Raw genomic sequence first — 17,711 nt, 5'->3', positions numbered from 1 at the left:
TATTTCCTTAATGCTTGAAGGTAAGAAAAGAGTCTAGATTAGAAGGGACTCCATAAGGAAAGTTTAACATTTATTTCATAGATCAAATAAATGAGGCCTAGAGAGGTTAACCCAGTGTCCCAGAATGCATTGGTAGTAAGTGATAGATTAAAGCATCTAAAAAAAAAACTTTTCTGACTCTACATCCTTTTGCCATTACACTCACCTGCCTCTAAGGCAAAGACTAAAAAGTGGTGGAGACCCTCGTTTTCTTTGCTAGAGATTCCACTTACATAACTTATGTTGAATGTTTTCCTCAAATAGCTGAAGAATGAATTCTGAGGTTATGTATTATGACTAACGGTTTAATTTTCCACTTCTGCAGACATTAGGGACAAGCGAGATAGGAAGAAAATTACCGTGGACCAAGATGTCAGGGCTATTTAGAGCCTTCTTAACATAGAAGTTAGTACACACTCCATAAATACGTTAGGGGGGTAATTGTCTGAGTGATGCTGATAATTACTATAAAAACAGCAGCAAATGTACTTGCATGGAGGATCTATGATCTTAGGTTTCAATTATTTAATTCATTTAAAATGCAGCCAAGGCTACTCAGCTTCAGGTACATTAACATGATAGATTGCACAATTATAAGCCTGTTCAGTGCAGAGCAAGCTTTCTATATTTTCTCATCATTCTCTGATACCCACACTCTTGAGCTGCAGAATTTACCTTAAAACAAGGCACAGCCTGTCTCAGTTATATCCTTTAAGTAATTCTGTTTTCCTTGAAAGGTATGAAAAATGCAGACAAAAAACAAATGAATATAAGGAATAATTTCTAACATGGAAGACTCAGAATATTGAAGAAGTCATTACCATAGACTGTACATTCCAGTAGGAAGATGATAACATGAAATATATTTTACATAATTCATATGTCTTAAAATGGTTCTGAGTGGCAGCAGATTAAGGAAGAAAGACAACCAATAAGTCAGGAATTGTAATCATGTCTCCTAAGTATGGGCAGTGTCAGGTCCGGATTAGGAAGTCGCATTTTCTTACTTCAAATCTGACCTCAAACACTCCCTAGCTATGTGACCCTGAGTAAGTCCTTTAAACCTGTCTGTCTCATTTTTCTCATCCATAAAAAAAGATCTGGAGAAAGAAATAGCAAATCATTCCAATATTTCTGCCAGGGAAATGCTAAATGGTATCATGGAGAGTTGGATGTGACTGAAAATAATTAAATCATAAACATAGAAGTTGAGTAAGTGGATATAAATAATTGTCTTTCAGTGGCTCAGGAAACTCTCTAATACAGAATTTCTGTTCAATTGTTAACAAGCACAGTGGAGGATCCTTGGAAACAGGGTGATCAATGCAGTCATGAAATCAAATGTATGGCCTTTATAGGCAATACTCTAACCCTCCACATCCAACAACAAAATGAATTGCAGGAGCAGCAATAATAACCACAATCTCAGACATTTACTAGACAAGTATTCCTAGATAAGGCATTTGTATACTTCAATTCCCACATACATAATAATAACAATAATAGAATCTACCTTTCAATGTTGTGTGGATCAAATGGAATAATTCGTGTAAAGAAATTAGCATGGTGTTTAGCACATAAAAGAGACTTGATATGCGCTTATTAAAACAATACAAGTCACTTAATAGTAATATTAAATTTCCTTCCATCAATCCTTTATAATTACATAACTTACAAAAAAACTCTTATTCAATTAACAATGAAGTGGGTAATGAAGACAAAGATGGCAAGATTATTCAAACAAGTTGTAGAGATTTGTGGATACAGGTTATGTCTTGAGTCAAAAACCGTTTGCTTCAAATTGAAACCTATGTCTCCAGTTACATATTTGGTGCTGGAAAAATCACCTAACCCCTTCTTGTCCTACATTTTCTCATTCTTTGTTCTTTTCTATGTTCTGTTCCTGATTTTTTACCCTTATATTTTCTCCCCTCCTCCCAAGAAGCCTTCCTTATTTTTAAGGATGCCATCTCCTTCATTGTCCACCAGCATTCTTATCATATAAGAGCTCCCCATAGCTATATAGGGTTGCTTTCTTTAATTGCTCAGTTCATCCAAGAAGACATCCAGATTAGGTCAAATCAGGATGCTATCATTTCTCTCTGCATTATTCTCACTAGCAAGGTTTTATTTCTCTAACATCCTAGCAATTTTCTCATCCTGGAAGATTCCTCCACTTCCCTAGACTCTGGAAAACCACACTGTACTGAAGATCAGGAAATCTGCCTTAAAAGGCACATTTTGACACAGACCAAATATATTTGTTCTAATATGAATATTGTTAATAATTGAAAAATAAAATACTTTATTTTTTAAAGAATATTTCCTTTGAGTAATATTTGAGAGTGGTTGGTTACTATGCAAGAGTTGTCTCTTTTCCACAGTTCTAGTTTACTTAGACTTTCTTCCCCTCCACATACACTATATTCAAGCAACATTTATGTGCTTAATGTTTTTTGTATACCAATTCCACTGCTGACTCTGTGCCTCCTTTGAGGTTGTACCTAAGGACTGCTATTTTCTCCCTTCTCATATCTATCTCTTGGATTCCTATGCTCAAATGACTTCTTTCTAAAGCATAAGTACATTGTGTCCAATTTACTCTGGATATCACAATTGTGCATGTGTGTATTTATATATATATATACATATATATATATATACATATATATATGTATATATATATATATACATATATATATGTGTATATATATATATACATATATATATATATATATATATGTATATATATATATATACATATATATATATATACATGTACACAGACACAATTTGAATCTTTACCTTCCTCCCCTTTAAATTGTAAGTTGTCTGAGGACAATTTATATAGCCATTTCTTTATATAATCACTTTTTAGCACAGTAAGTGCTTAATAAATATTTCCTTTATTGTCTTAGCTAAATGGTGCAGAATATATAAAAATAAATGCTTGCCATTTTCTTCTCACAAGAAAATTGTGAGGTAGATAGTACAAGAATATTTATTCCCATTCTAAAGGTGTGAAAACTATCCCTATAGGAGATTCAGTGACTTTTTTAAAAAGTCATCATTCAGTGTCAGAGGGAGGTGGATTCAAACAGGTCAAACTTTCTCTCAAGTAGGCCAAATTGCTACTAATTATCTTTAATTGCACTATTATGTTGTAATATCATTCCACTGTATAATTATACACACATTTATTCATATTGACTATTTGAGTATAGTTATTTGAAAAAGAATGGAAAACATTGTCACTATCATAGTATCAGTTGCTGAAAATATCAAGGCATCAAATATATTTTCAAATAATTGTTCATTTCCTGTATCTGTGATCTCATTCATGAAATCATTTAAGTACTTGCTTGTATCTTTCAATGAACAATAAAAATTATATGGGATATTTTGATGATACTATGAAATCTGGAGAAAGAACATCATTTACCATGATATGTGGACACAGGGACAGTTTAAATATCTACTGCTTGGCTATCTCAGAAACAAAGGACACAGAATGAGAAAAGAAGGATGTATGAATGAATGCATCCCAGAGATTAGTACAATGCTTGATACACTGTAAGAATTTCATAAATAATATTTATTTTCACTTTTAAAATTTTATATCTAAACTTTCCTCTATGGCAGGCTGCAGTTTTTTTTTTTTAATTCTTAAATATTTTAATTTAAATTTGAGGGAAATAAGATAACTGCATCTTATATAAAATAATAAGGATGCTCAACAAGATTCCCAATTCAGTCACTGCTTTTGTCCACTAAAAGTTTAGATTCTGTAGATTTTTTATTTAATTTCCCAGCTGAGAACTTTAATGTTAATTTCAAATATAATTATATTGAGTAGAACTCATCTAATCTCTCATATTATTTTATTAATTTCATTAAAATAATCTAATTATTGATCTTAATTTTGCCTTCCAAAGCATTGTTCACAAAGCATGCGGAAGGGTATCTAAGAGAGATACTTTGGTTATTTTTTAAAAGATAAATTCAGTTGCAGAAGAAAGTCTGTAGCATCACACAGGTTAGGAGAGACTTCAGAATTATTGACTCGAGTTGGCAGGAAAAAAGCATGTGTTTGTTTTCTATGTGGATTAATTTATCTTGCTACCTAGTAATTTTATACAGTAAAACATAAAGAAGAAGATACCAAACTTAGGATCAAAAGACTTGAGCTCTATGTCTAAAAACATTCAGCTATATTCTAGTTGTATGATCAGTTGTGATATACTCTGAGGGTATCAGACAACCCTCAAAGTTATAAGCTACATAAAGTGCAACTTTTCTATGCAGAAAGTATCTTCACTTCTAGAGTATTCCAAGTATGATGGAGTCATAGGTCTATAATTCACCTCTGGTGGAAATGTTCATTATTGCTAAGTTCATTGATTCTCCACTGCTAAAGGGAGCAAAGCCCCAGTCACATCATCCTAGTTAAAACTCTTAAACAACAACTATAGATAGATAGAGAGATAGAGATAGATAGATAGATAGAGAGAGAGAGAGAGAGAGAGAGAGAGAGAGAGAGAGATAGCTGTTTAGATAAATGATAGAAAGACAGATGAATCATTTCTTTTATAAGTACTTTGCAGATGCTATGCATTGACAATTTTATCAAAATCTTGTTTTGTTACCCCCAACATCTAAGCCATTGCTCATGAAATCATAACAGCGCTTCAGTTCAGCAACACATAAAAGAAAATTGATTTTCATCTAGAAAATGTCAAACTCCTGCCTATAATACTCAGCTATGCCTTTCTGAAATAGCAGAGTTCAAAAAGAGCCATCGACTTGACAGATCTTTGATACGTCATGATTGATGCCATGGGCCTCCTCCTTTATGGCTAGAACGTCCTCCAACAGAATGAGACAATCAATGAAGAATAATAAATCTAAACTGCTCATAAACGAGGTTGTTGTAAATGTTTTAAAGAAGAAGCAACAGGACTTCTTTCTCTCTCTGGAGACAGACTTATAAACTCTCAAGTTAACACTTTGTGTTTTTTGTTTAGCTATATCCACTGTGTTCTGTATCAAGCTATGTAAGTTGTACCACTCAGCAAAGTCACACTTTACAATGTAGAAAAAATTTGTCAGGTATAATGACATCATGTGCTTTATTACTAAAAAGAAAATAAAAAGCTAGATGGATACAGAATATAATAGTTTCAAGAGAAAAAAATAGAAATCTCTACTCACCTTATTGTCCAGTCCCTCCATCAATTCCTGGGCTGGCAAGCTCTTCAGTCAGTCCTTTGAATTATGTCCCCATCTTCCTAGAAGACAATGTGATGAATTAATGCTACATCAAGGCCTTTATCTCAAGTACCAGTCTGGACACCTTTCATTTTCTTTCAGAACATCCCCATGTTTGAGTTGAATTGTAGTGAGTTTGGAAAAGTAAATCTTTCATTCATAAATCAGGACCCTGGTGGGGAATGGCCCAATTCTGATTTATTACTCTTGCCTCAGAATGAGTAGGGCTATGCACACTCCAGCTAACATCCTTCAGCAATTAGGATGAACCATTTTCACATACAAATCTGATGATTATGGGCAATGAATTGGATCCAGAGTTGAGTGGGAGGAAGAAAGCAGGTCAAATGGCCTTTGACTAATTGTAAAATTCTTTTAAGAGTTTCAGACTTCTTCCCGGAACAGAGATTCATTTTCTCAACATCAATATCCTACCATCTTATGGATGAAAAAGCTGGAATATTCTTTTCTTAAGCACATACTGAAGAACCAAAACCAAAAACCATCAACTGGCTAATACAGAAAATGAAGATATAAACATTTCACCAAATATGGGGAATAAATAATAGTTTTGGTGATATAGCACTATATATTCTGAGCAGAGGAAAATCACTATTCAAATTCCATGTCTGCCACATATATTTGGTAGCCTTCAATGAGTTACTCAACATAGATTGGTCTCAATTTCAATGTACTAAAATTAATGGGTTATAACTTAGAAGACTCCTATGGTCCTTTGAAATACTAGCAATACTAAAGAACTAAGTTCTTTAACTTTTATTAAGGGGAACCTATTCATTGTCTACCAAGGAAGAAAAGCTCATGCTGTCCAGTTGTTTTCCAGTCATTTCTGACTTTCAACACACCATTTGGATTTTCCTGGCTAATACTAGTTTGTCATTTCCTTTTCTAGCTCATTTTACAAATAATGAAACTGAAACAAACAGGGTTTTAAGTCGATTGCCCTGGGACACATAGCTGGTAAGTATCTGAGAGCAGATTTTAATTCAGGAATATCAGCTTTCCTGAACTTAGGTCTGACAATGGACCCACTTAATGTATCTAGTTTGCAAGTCATTGGGGGAAAAAAGGAAGCAATGCTAATTTAAAACAATTATTAAATATCTGCTATGGGACAGGCAATAATATCATAGAACAATAAAAGTTTCTGAACTCAAAAAGCTTATATTTGATTAAAAGTATGTCATCAGAACTTTTCCAGGAAGGATTTTGCAAAGATGGCAGAGAGTTTCAGAAAATACAACCTCTCCAGATTTCCCCTATAAACTAAACAAAATTGCACATCAAGGCAAACATAAAGCAGGGAAAAACTAAGAATTGGGACAAGACAAGGGTTGTCTTGGGGCAACCAGAGAAACCCAGAAGAAAAAAACCTCAGGATCGAGATAAATCAGTAGAAAGTCTAAATGGGTCTATGCTAGCTCTCCCTAAATGCCAGCAGAAAGTCCTGGAGTTAGCTTGGGTCTGAGGGAGCCAGAGCCCAAACCACAGGAACTTTCAAATTCCATATAGCCTGAGGAATTAGGAGTTTCAAACCAGGTAGACTGAGGGCACCTGTGCTGATCAAGAATGCCAAGCCCAGTTGTGCTGCAGAGGTACAGCCCTGGAGGAGAAGGAAACAGCACACCAGGAGTGCAACAGCAGTGAGTGGGGCAGGGACACTGCTGCCTGCAGGCAAGTGCATGCAAGTGCAGGAGTGGGGAGCTTTAGGTTTGGAATTCCACATCAGAGGAGAGAGCTGGAGGAAGACCTGAAGCCAGAGTAATCATCTTCCCACCCCAGTAGAATATATATACACACATACACAAATATATGCATACTACTATATACACATGTTATTTTAAAATATATTTTCTCATTTTTTGTTTTTTTATCAGTTCAAGAAAAAATATATATAATATTAATATTAGTAGAAGAAATTATATTCATGACTGTTCATCTTTTCTTCACTTCCCTGTAAATTGTTATTTTATTCTCTCCTGACCATCTCCCCCCCTTCATCTTTCCCACAACCACTCCCAAGCAGGCTACAGTCAAGAAGGGTATATTTATGTATGTATGTATAGATAGATAGATAGATAAATAGATACAAACACATACATACTCACAGTCTCTACCCCCTATACACACACACACACACATCCTTCCTATCCTTGCTGACACTTTGGTTTATTTTTGCTCCTTAACTTGCTTTGCTATTACTTGACCTTCACTTCCCCCTCCCACATGAATCCCTCCCTTGACTTCTTCCCAGAATGCTTTGCTTCCCTGTCTGCCCATCCCTCATACATCACTTCTTTATAGATTTTGGAGGGTGCTATATCCTTCATGGTATATATGCAGTGCTGCCTATTTAACCCTTTCCTGAAGATAGGAAATTTTCAAGCCCTCCTCCCCATCAATGCCTCTGTGTCTATTTTAACTCTGAACCACATTTGTATAATATTACTATTTTTATTATACTCTTTTTCTTTTGAGCTACCCCATTGTTGCTGCCAATCTTAAACATATATTATATACTTCCCATGTTAAAACAAAACAAAACAATACAATTTGTCCATTTTGAATTACTTGAAATTGGTCTTTGATATTGGTTGTTATAATTTTAGTTTTCTATTAAACTTGGTTTAGTTGACAGAAAGTCCTGAAAAGTCTACTAATTAGTTGAGTATCCATTTTTTTCTCATCCAATATTATAAATAAATTTTCTGGGTATGATCTTTTTGGCCATAATCCTAGTTCTTTTGATTGTTAGTAGATATGATTCTATTGACATGAGTGCTTTTATTGTGACTGCTAAGTCCTATACAATTCTAATTGTAGCTCTACAATATTTGATTGCTTTTTTTTTCTTGTTTCTTGCAAAACATTTCCCTTTGATCTCGGAGTTTAGAAATTTGGCAATAACATCCCAATGTGTTTTTCAAAAAGGATATCATTGAGTTGGTGATCAGTGGATTTTTTTATATTTCTACTTTCCCCTCATGTTCTATCACTTCAGGACAATTTTCTTGATTTTTTTTCTTGCATTATTGTTTCAAGGTTCTTTTTGTTGCTTGCAACTTTCAGGCAGTTTAATTATTCACAGATTTTCTCTTCTTGATCTATTCTCCAGATTTGACATTATTATTAAAATTCACATTATGTTCTATTTTTAAAAAAAATTCTTCCTTTATAATGTGTTTTGCTAGTTCTTGGTCTCTCATAGCTTCACTGGTTTCCCCTTGTCCACTTGGTATTTCTTTAGAGCTAATCTAGAGTAGTTTGCACTTGACATAGATTAATGATGGCCTGGAGGTCTTCTGGGATCTTCCTGCTTTATATTGAGAAGACCCCTATTCTGCCCAAATTTTCTTAATTTTTTTACTAATCTAGGTTTTCCATAAAGTGCAAATTTGTTCTATTTTTTGGGCAAATCTAGAGGACTTGAAATTTACCAATCTATGGTAATTGCCTTCCCAGAATCCTCCCTAATCAGTTATTTAAAAACAAAGCAGCCAAAGGAGAAAGAACCCTTCCAGAGATACTTATTATGGGAATAGGGAACCTGAGGTTCATCTTCAATGGGGGATAGTTAAGCTTAGAAAAAAAGTCTCTCTTACCACAAAGAGAAATATTATGTGTCTACCTGCTGCAAAAGAATTCAAAGAACTCAAAAAATACTTTATAAATCAAGTGAAAGAGATTTAAGAAGAATGAAAAAAGCATGATAATAAGTTAATAATAATAGTATCCATCTCAGGAGAAAAACAAGATAATGAAAAGAAAGTCAACAAACTAAAGAAAAGAGATCCAGAGTTTTAAAGACAAAATTACTCATTGAAAATTAAAATCATGAAAGACAGCAAAGTTACTAGATATTAAGAAATGATAAAGCAAAATATAAAGAATGAAAAAAGGAAGAAGATGTGAAACATCTTATAAAAAACAGATCAATTCAAGAAAACAAAATAATCAGAGTACCTCAAAGCTATGACCAAAAAAACAAAACAAAACAAAAAAAACCTTTGATATGAGAATACAAGAAATAAACAAAGAAAAGTTTGCTGAAGTGATAAAACAAGAGAGGAAAGTAGGAATACAAAATATCTATTGATCTATATCTCAAGGATATCCTACAAAATGCATAGTAATATCACTGCAAAATTCTGAAAATCACAGATCAAAGAGAAAATTTTACAAGAAGCAAAAGCTGGTGCTACATTTAGACTTCTGCAGGATTTACCAGTGGCTGAAATGAATAACTGTGAGTCCTGGAATACTAAATATTGACAATCAAAAGAACTAAAAATTCTTTTTGGTTAATTTGGTTGAAAGCAAAAATTTTGCAAAAATTAAGTATAATATTGAATAAAAAAAGACATACAGTGAACTCAGATTTTCAGGATGTCGTTTGAAACCTGAATTCAATAGAATATTTAAGATATGAAAGACAGTTTCAAAGTCTAATTTCAAAGGACTTAATAAAGACAAACTACCTCTGCTATGCAAGGAAATTTAAAGCATGTCTAAGAATGGCATCAGTAATTGGATAGTCGAAAAGAAAGATGGGGATTGAGGATAATATGATCTGACTCTAAAAAGTAAAATCATGTAGGAAAAAATAAAAATAGGATTTATTCTATATGAATGAGTTATGAGAGCAAGAACCAACACAGATGAATTATATAGGGTAGGAGGGCTACTAGTTCTGAAAACCTAAAAGATTAAAGAGAGAACAATGGCTACACATACATATATAAATCTCTGTGTATACACATATGCAAACATACACACACAAGCTTATGTTACCCTCCAAAATCTATTAAAAAATAATGAGGAAAGAAATCAGATAAAGTGGAATATGGAAGAGTGCGTACCTAATCAGGAGTGAAATAAACTGTGTAGATTAATGGGAATGAGATGAAAAGAAAGGGAAAGATTGACATAGGATAATCATGTTTATGTTAATGAGATTTGGTAAAAAGGGAGAGAAAAGATGCAGAAAGAAAATAATGGATGGAGAGTAGTGTTAAACAATGGCAAGGCAAGTTAACTAGCAGAAATAAAGTAGAATAGTTAAGTGAAATAGGAAATAAAAGATATACAAAAACACAAAAATCAAGAGCAGAATTTACTAAAAAGAAAAAAATGTAAGGGTAGTAATCATTGGCGGAAAGTGCAATTAAAAAAGATTTGATCACAAGAAAAATTTGAATTATATGCTCATCACATTAATACTATTTTATATGTATGTACATATGTATGTGAGTGTATATATGTGTATATGTAGTATGTGTGAGTGCATATATGAATAAATATATCTCTGCTTAACTGTAGGCTACTTGAGGAATGTGGTGGAGAAGGGGAAAAATAAGAATAAAATAAAATATGCCCAACAAAGAACAAAAGAAAACACAAAAGGAGAGGTATGAACACAATGTCTTCTATTATTATATATTCTTTATTTAAATGGAAATTTATTGATGTCTATTTTGAATACTCCCTGATGTTCTGTTGGGCACATGACAATTTTTTTTTTAAGTAAAAAAAAATTCTGCCTTTTTCTATTTTTTCTCATTTTATACTTATGTTTTAAATACATGCATAACAACAAATGTGTCATCAAAGAAACACATAAATAAAAAAAAATTATTCAAGTATCTAGGGCAAAAGTTGATGACCCATGTGCATCTTAGGTATTGTCATAAGACAATGAGAAAATGGAGATGATTCTTACAATGTTGAATGGACAGTCTTCTATTATCTCAATGCAATAAATGGATAAGAATCAGAAAGGTTCATGAAGAATGAGTGGTTCGTGGCAACTAGGTGACTTAGCTGATAGAGTACTGGCCCTGAATTCAGAAGGACTTGGACAAAAATATGGTTTCAGACACTTACTAGCTGTGCAACACTGGGAAAGTCACACACACACACACACACACACACACACACACACACACACATATATATATATATATATAAATACATATATATATATACATATATATGTATATACACGCACATACATACATACATACATATGTGTGTGTTTGTGTATTGATATATGTTATTCTAGAAGGCAAGCCACACTGGTAAAATCATAGATATAGTTTATTAAATAACTTTTTTATTTCATTAATGGGTGTTGAGTTTCAGAAAGTTTAGTTAAGAACACTTAGTGCTTTGAGAAAAATAATAATAATTAAGCGGCTTGTATCTTGTATGGGGATAATCATATAACTATAATTATATAAATGAAAGTGTTTGAGAAGTCATTTAATACATCTCTTTCATTTTAGAGGTAGAAGCTAAGTCACACAAAAGTAAAGTGAATTGACCAATATTATGAAGCCAAGTGTCAGAGCTAGAATTCTGATCCAGATCTTACTATTTTTGGGGGGTGTTTCAGTGGGGTTTTTATTTGATTTTGTGGGAAAGGATTTTATTTTACTTTACTGATTTCACTTTGCTGAGTGTTTTCCTATGCTTGAACGCTATCTGCTAACCTGTGATGTACAATAAGAACTTAATTTCTTACTGGTCTTCATTCCAAACAGAGGGGCTAATTCACATGCATCCATTTATAGTAGAGTCAATTTTGAATGAAGCTCAAATGGAGTCTTAAGTCAGACTTTCTAAGAATGTGAGAATAGGCTACCTCATCCAGTAAGACTTTGTACACAGGTGGAATATCTTCTATTGGACCACAAATTTAAGTCTAGTAGAGAAAGGAAGGAAGGAAGGAAGGAAGGAAGGAAGGAAGGAAGGAAGGAAGGAAGGAAGGAAGGAAGGAAGGAAGGAAGGAAGGAAGGAAGGAAGGAAGGAAGGAAGGAAGGAAGGAAGGAAGGAAGGAAGGAAGGAAGGAAGGAAGGAAGGAAATAAAGAGAGGGAGGGAGGGGGGCAACAGGGATGGGAGGAAAGAAGGAAGGAAGGAAGAAAGATATTTGTGGCTATATATATAAACACCTATAAATAAATAATATAAACACATACATACATGTAGATATAGATTTACATTTATATGTGTATATATGTGTGTGTTTTTGCATATATACACATATACACATTTACATATAGATAGAGGGAGAGGAGGAGAAAGAGAAAGAAAGAATGGGGGAGAGAGATGGGAAGAGAGAGATATCGAGATGAGAGAGACAGAGGGATAGAGAATGAGAGAGAGAGAGAGAGAGAGAGAGAGAGAGAGAGAGAGAGAGAGAGAGAAATTACTTTGAGTATTATTTTAATTTTCCTTTCAGTGCCTTGCACATCAAAGAATGAAATGGAAAATGCACACAACAAAATGATGTGAGGGGAAAATGGAACTCTTCATCACTCCCCACAAGCACAAAAAACATTTCCCCTTGAAAACGTCACACACAGTTAACTAGACTAATGGATATATTAACTTAAGAGAGAGCATGTTATCATTTGCTTCTCATAACTGTAACATCCTTGGAATTCTACAGAATAGAGCTAATGTAAACATCACAAATGTTATCCCTGTTTTTAGTGTTTCTGAGTCTAATGGAATAGCTATACAACCTTATTTGAAATAAAGTTTCTACTTCAGAAAACACAATGGAATAAAATAAAAACATGGAAAAAAAAAGAGTTTGTACAGATGTCTATCACAAAACCCTTTTTTTTTGAATAAAGTAATTTATGCTGATAAATTACTTTTTCAGCACGAATTAGAAATTTAGATGTGTATTGTATTCTCTTTTGCACTTCTCTGGGGTTTAAGGAAAGTATGAATTGAGGGAAAATAATGAATTTTAAATAGCAATTTTACTATCCTTATTTAATATTAACAAGAAAGAAAAGGCACCCTACAGGATCATCATTGACTTACTTTATCTTAATCAGGCAACAAAGATTTCTCAAAGAGCAGATTATTATAACCCTCCCTCTCCAAAAATGATGTTGACTCTTAAAAGTGGTTATTGTGATATTCATGATAATATGATACATATTTGAATAAAATACTAAATATTTGTGATTTACAAAATTTGTCATAAAAAATGTCAAGAAAAATAGATTTAAAATTACTAAAAATGAAAGATCTTACTCTAAATTTGAGATGTGTACCTGATTATAAAGTTATCACATTATAATGGTACCAAATTATAAATGACACCACAGCTGTCAAGCAGGCATAGTAGATAAATAGCTGGATATACAGCAAGGAAAATCTAAGTTTATATTTCATCTTAGACACTTAAGAAATCTACAATTCTAGTAAAGCCATTTAAATCCTCTATATTCATTTCCCCTCTCTACAAAATTGAGATAATAATAATATAATATTTTCTTCACAAACTTATTAAAGGATTAAAAGAGGTAATAGTCATTAATTCCACCAACAATGTATTAGTGTCTCTGGGCTTAAATTAATGGATTAGGGGGCAACTAGGTGGCACAGTGGATAGAGCAGCAGCCTTGAATTCAGGAGGACCTGAGTTCAAATCTGGTCTCAGACACTTAACACTTTCTAGCTGTGTAATCATGGGCAAGTCACTTAACCCCAGCCTCAGGAAAAAAAAAATAAAAATAATGGATTAGTAAAAAGTAGGCTTTCAATGGCATGGGAAGCATAATGAAGTGAGATAATAACTACTGATTTTCTTTTTTTTTTTTTTAATTAGATAATTAATGACATGATACAACTAAGAATGCAATCAAAACAATATTTCTCTTAAACAAGAATTAAAGGACTTAGAATATGGAATAACCATTTGTTTTTAATCAGAATACTATAGATTATAAAAAATGTCAACTTAATATGTCAATTTAATGCTTAAAGGTTTTATGATTCCAGTAGTGAGTGGAGAAATACCTTGTAATAATGTAGTTTTTTATCCTCTTTTATTTGAGAAGATTTTCTTTGAGATTTGATATGCTGAAGATATTTATACTCCATTGGATAACCTGGTAATTACATTCTCTAATTTGAGAAAGACGTTATCCACAAAGAGATCAAGAAAGAGCACAATGGACTCAATTGTACAAACATATCAGTACCTATTTATTTTTTGTAATGGAAAAAAATAATAAGTTGTACATCAATTGGAAAATGTTTGAATATATTATGGAATATGAATATAATGGAAATTATTTTGCAATGTTAAATTGAGAAAGAAAAAATATCAAAGGAAATTTATTTTATTTTTTTTTATTATATATATATATATATATATATATATATATATATATATATATATTTTATAATATTATCCCTTGTATTCATTTTTCCAAATTACCCCCCCCCTCTATTCCCTCCCCCCGACGACAGGCAATACCATACATTTTACATGTGTTACAATATAGTCTAAGTACAATACATGTGTGTGAATATCATTTTCTTGTTGCACAATAAACATTAGAATCCGAAGGTACATGCAACCTGGGCAGACAGATTGTAGTGCTAACAATTTACATTCCCCTCCCAGTGTTTCTTCTCTGGGTGTATCTACCTCTGTCCATCATTGATCAACTGGAAGTGAGTTGGATCTTCTTTATGTTGAAGATTTCCACTTCCATCAGAATACATCCTCATACAGTATTGTTGTTGAAGTGTACAGTGATCTTCTGGTTCTGCTCATTTCACTCAGCATCAGTTGATTTAAGTCTCTCCAATCCTCTCTGTATTCCTCCTGCTGGTCATTTCTTACAGAGCAATAATATTCCATAACTTTCATATACCACAATTTACCCAACCATTCTCCAACTGATGGACATCCATTCATCTTCCAGTTTCTAGCTACAACAAAAAGAGCTGCCACAAACATTTTGGCACATATATGTCTCTTTCCGCTCTTTAGTATTTCTTTGGGATATAATCCCAGTAGTAGCGCTGCTGGGTCAAAGGGTATGCACAGTTTGATAACTTTTTGGGCATAATTCCAGATTGCTCTCCAGAATGGCTGGATTCTTTCACAACTCCACCAGCAATGTATTAGTGTCCCAATTTCCCCACATCCCCTCCAACATTTGTCATTATTTGTTCCTGTCATCTTAGCCAATCTGACAGGTGTGTAGTGGTATCTCAGAGTGGTCTTAATTTGCATTTCTCTGATCAGTAGTGATTTGGAACACTCTTTCATGTGAGTGGATATAGTTTCAATTTCTTCCTCTGAGAATTGTCTGTTCATATCCTTTGACCATTTATCAATTGGAGAATGGTTTGGTTTCTTATAAATTATGGTCAGTTCTCTATATATTTTGGAAATGAGACCTTTGTCAGAACCTTTGTTTTTAAAAATATTTTCCCAATTTGTTACTTCCCTTCTAATCTTGTTTGCATTAGTATTATTTGTACAGAAACTTTTTAGTTTGATGTAATCAAAATCTTCTATTTTGTGATCAATAATGATCTCTAGTTCTCCTCTGGTCATAAATTCCTTCCTCCTCCACAAGTCTGAGAGGTAGATTATCCTCTGTTCCTCTAATCTATTTATTATCTCCCTCTTTATGCCTAAATCATGGACCCATTTTGATCTTATCTTGGTATATGGTGTTAAGTGTGGATCCATATCTAATTTCTGCCATACTAATTTCCAGTTTTCCCAACAGTTTTTTCCGAATAATGAATTTTTATCCCTAATGTTGGAATCTTTGGGTTTGTCAAAGATTAGATTGCTATAGATGTACCCTTTTTTGTCCTGTGTATCTAATCTGTTCCACTGATCTACCGGTCTATTTCGTAGCCAATACCAAATGGTTTTGGTGACTGCTGCTATATAATATAGCTTTAGATCAGGTACACTTAGACCACCTTCCTCTGAGTTTTTTTTCATTAGTTCCCTTGCAATTCTTGACCTTTTATTCTTCCATATGAATTTTGTTGTTATTTTTTCTAGGTCATTGAAATAGTTTCTTGGGAGTCTGATTGGTATAGCACTAAATAAATAGATTAGTTTGGGGAGTATTGTCATCTTTATTATATTCGCTCGGCCTATCCAAGAGCACTGAATGTCTTTCCAATTATTTAAATCTGATTTTATTTTTGTGGCAAGTGTTTTGTAATTTTTCTCATATAATTCCTGACTTTTCTTTGGTAGATGGATTCCCAAATATTTTATACTCTCAACATTTGTTTGGAATGGAATTTCTCTTTGTATCTCTTGCTGTTGCATTTTGTTAGTGATATATAAAAATGCCGAGGATTTATGTGGATTTATTTTGTATCCTGCCACTTTGCTGAAATTTTGAATTATTTCTAGTAGCTTTTTAGCAGAGTCTTTGGGGTTCTCTAAGTATACCATCATGTCATCTGCAAAAAGTGATAGTTTAATTTCCTCATTTCCTACTCTAATTCCTTGAATCTCTTTCTCGGCTCTTATTGCCGAGGCTAGCGTTTCTAGTACTATATTGAATAGTAATGGTGATAGTGGGCAACCTTGTTTCACTCCTGATCTTACTGGGAAAGGTTGCAGTTTATTTCTATTGCATATTATGCTTACTGACGGTCTTAAATATATACTCCTGATTATTCTAAGGAATAATCCATTTATTCCTATACTCTCAAGAGTTTTTAGTAGGAATGGATGTTGGATTTTGTCAAATGCTTTTTCTGCATCTATTGAGATGATCATATGGTTCTTATTAATTTGATTATTAATATGGTCAATTATATTAATAGTTTTCCTAATATTAAACCAGCCCTGCATTCCTGGAATAAATCCTACTTGATCATAGTGTATTATCTTGGAGATGATTTTCTGAAGTCTTTTTGCTAATATCTTATTTAAGATTTTAGCATCAATATTCATTAAGGAGATTGGTCTATAATTTTCTTTCTCAGTTTTCGATCTACCAGGTTTAGGTATCAGTACCATGTCTGTGTCATAAAAGGAATTTGGTAGGACTCCTTCATCCCCTATTTTTTCAAATAATTTATATAACATTGGGGCTAATTGTTCTTTAAATGTTTGGTAGAATTCACATGTGAATCCATCTGGCCCTGGGGATTTTTTCCTGGGGAGTTGATTAATAGCTTGTTCTATTTCTTTTTCTGAAATGGGACTATTTAAGCAATTTATCTCCTCCTCTGTTAATCTAGGGAGCCTATATTTTTGGAGGAAGTCATCCATTTCACTTAAGTTATCAAATTTATTGGCATAAAGTTGGGCAAAGTAACTCCTTATTATTTCTCTAATTTCCTCTTCATTGGTGGAAAGATCCCCCTTTTCATTTGTAAGACTATCAATTTGATTTTCCTCTTTCTTTTTTTTGATCAAATTTACCAAAGGTTTATCTATTTTATTGGCTTTTTCATAAAACCAACTCTTGGTTTTATTTATTAATTCAATAGTTTTTTTACTTTCAATTTTATTGATTTCTCCTTTTAATTTTTGTATTTCGAGTTTAATTTTTGGTTGGGGGTTTATAATTTGGTC

General features: G+C 33.0%; 1 protein-coding gene across 1 annotated transcript in view; it reads right to left on the bottom strand.

Annotated features, from left to right (window-relative positions):
• PCDH15 (protocadherin related 15) overlaps positions 1–17,711 on the bottom strand; it is a 2,229,510-nt gene that overhangs the window by 1,581,581 nt on the left and 630,218 nt on the right. Inside the window, exon 3 of the mRNA XM_074297067.1 lies at positions 5,251–5,327. The gene's annotated coding sequence lies outside the window, so the exon portion shown is untranslated. The remainder of the gene's footprint in view (positions 1–5,250; positions 5,328–17,711) is intronic.

Source organism: Sminthopsis crassicaudata, chromosome 2, assembly GCF_048593235.1.
Source record: "Sminthopsis crassicaudata isolate SCR6 chromosome 2, ASM4859323v1, whole genome shotgun sequence".
NCBI lineage: Eukaryota > Metazoa > Chordata > Mammalia > Dasyuromorphia > Dasyuridae > Sminthopsis > Sminthopsis crassicaudata.
Note: the sequence above shows the minus strand (reverse complement) of the source record. Positions and strands in the feature narration are given on the sequence as shown.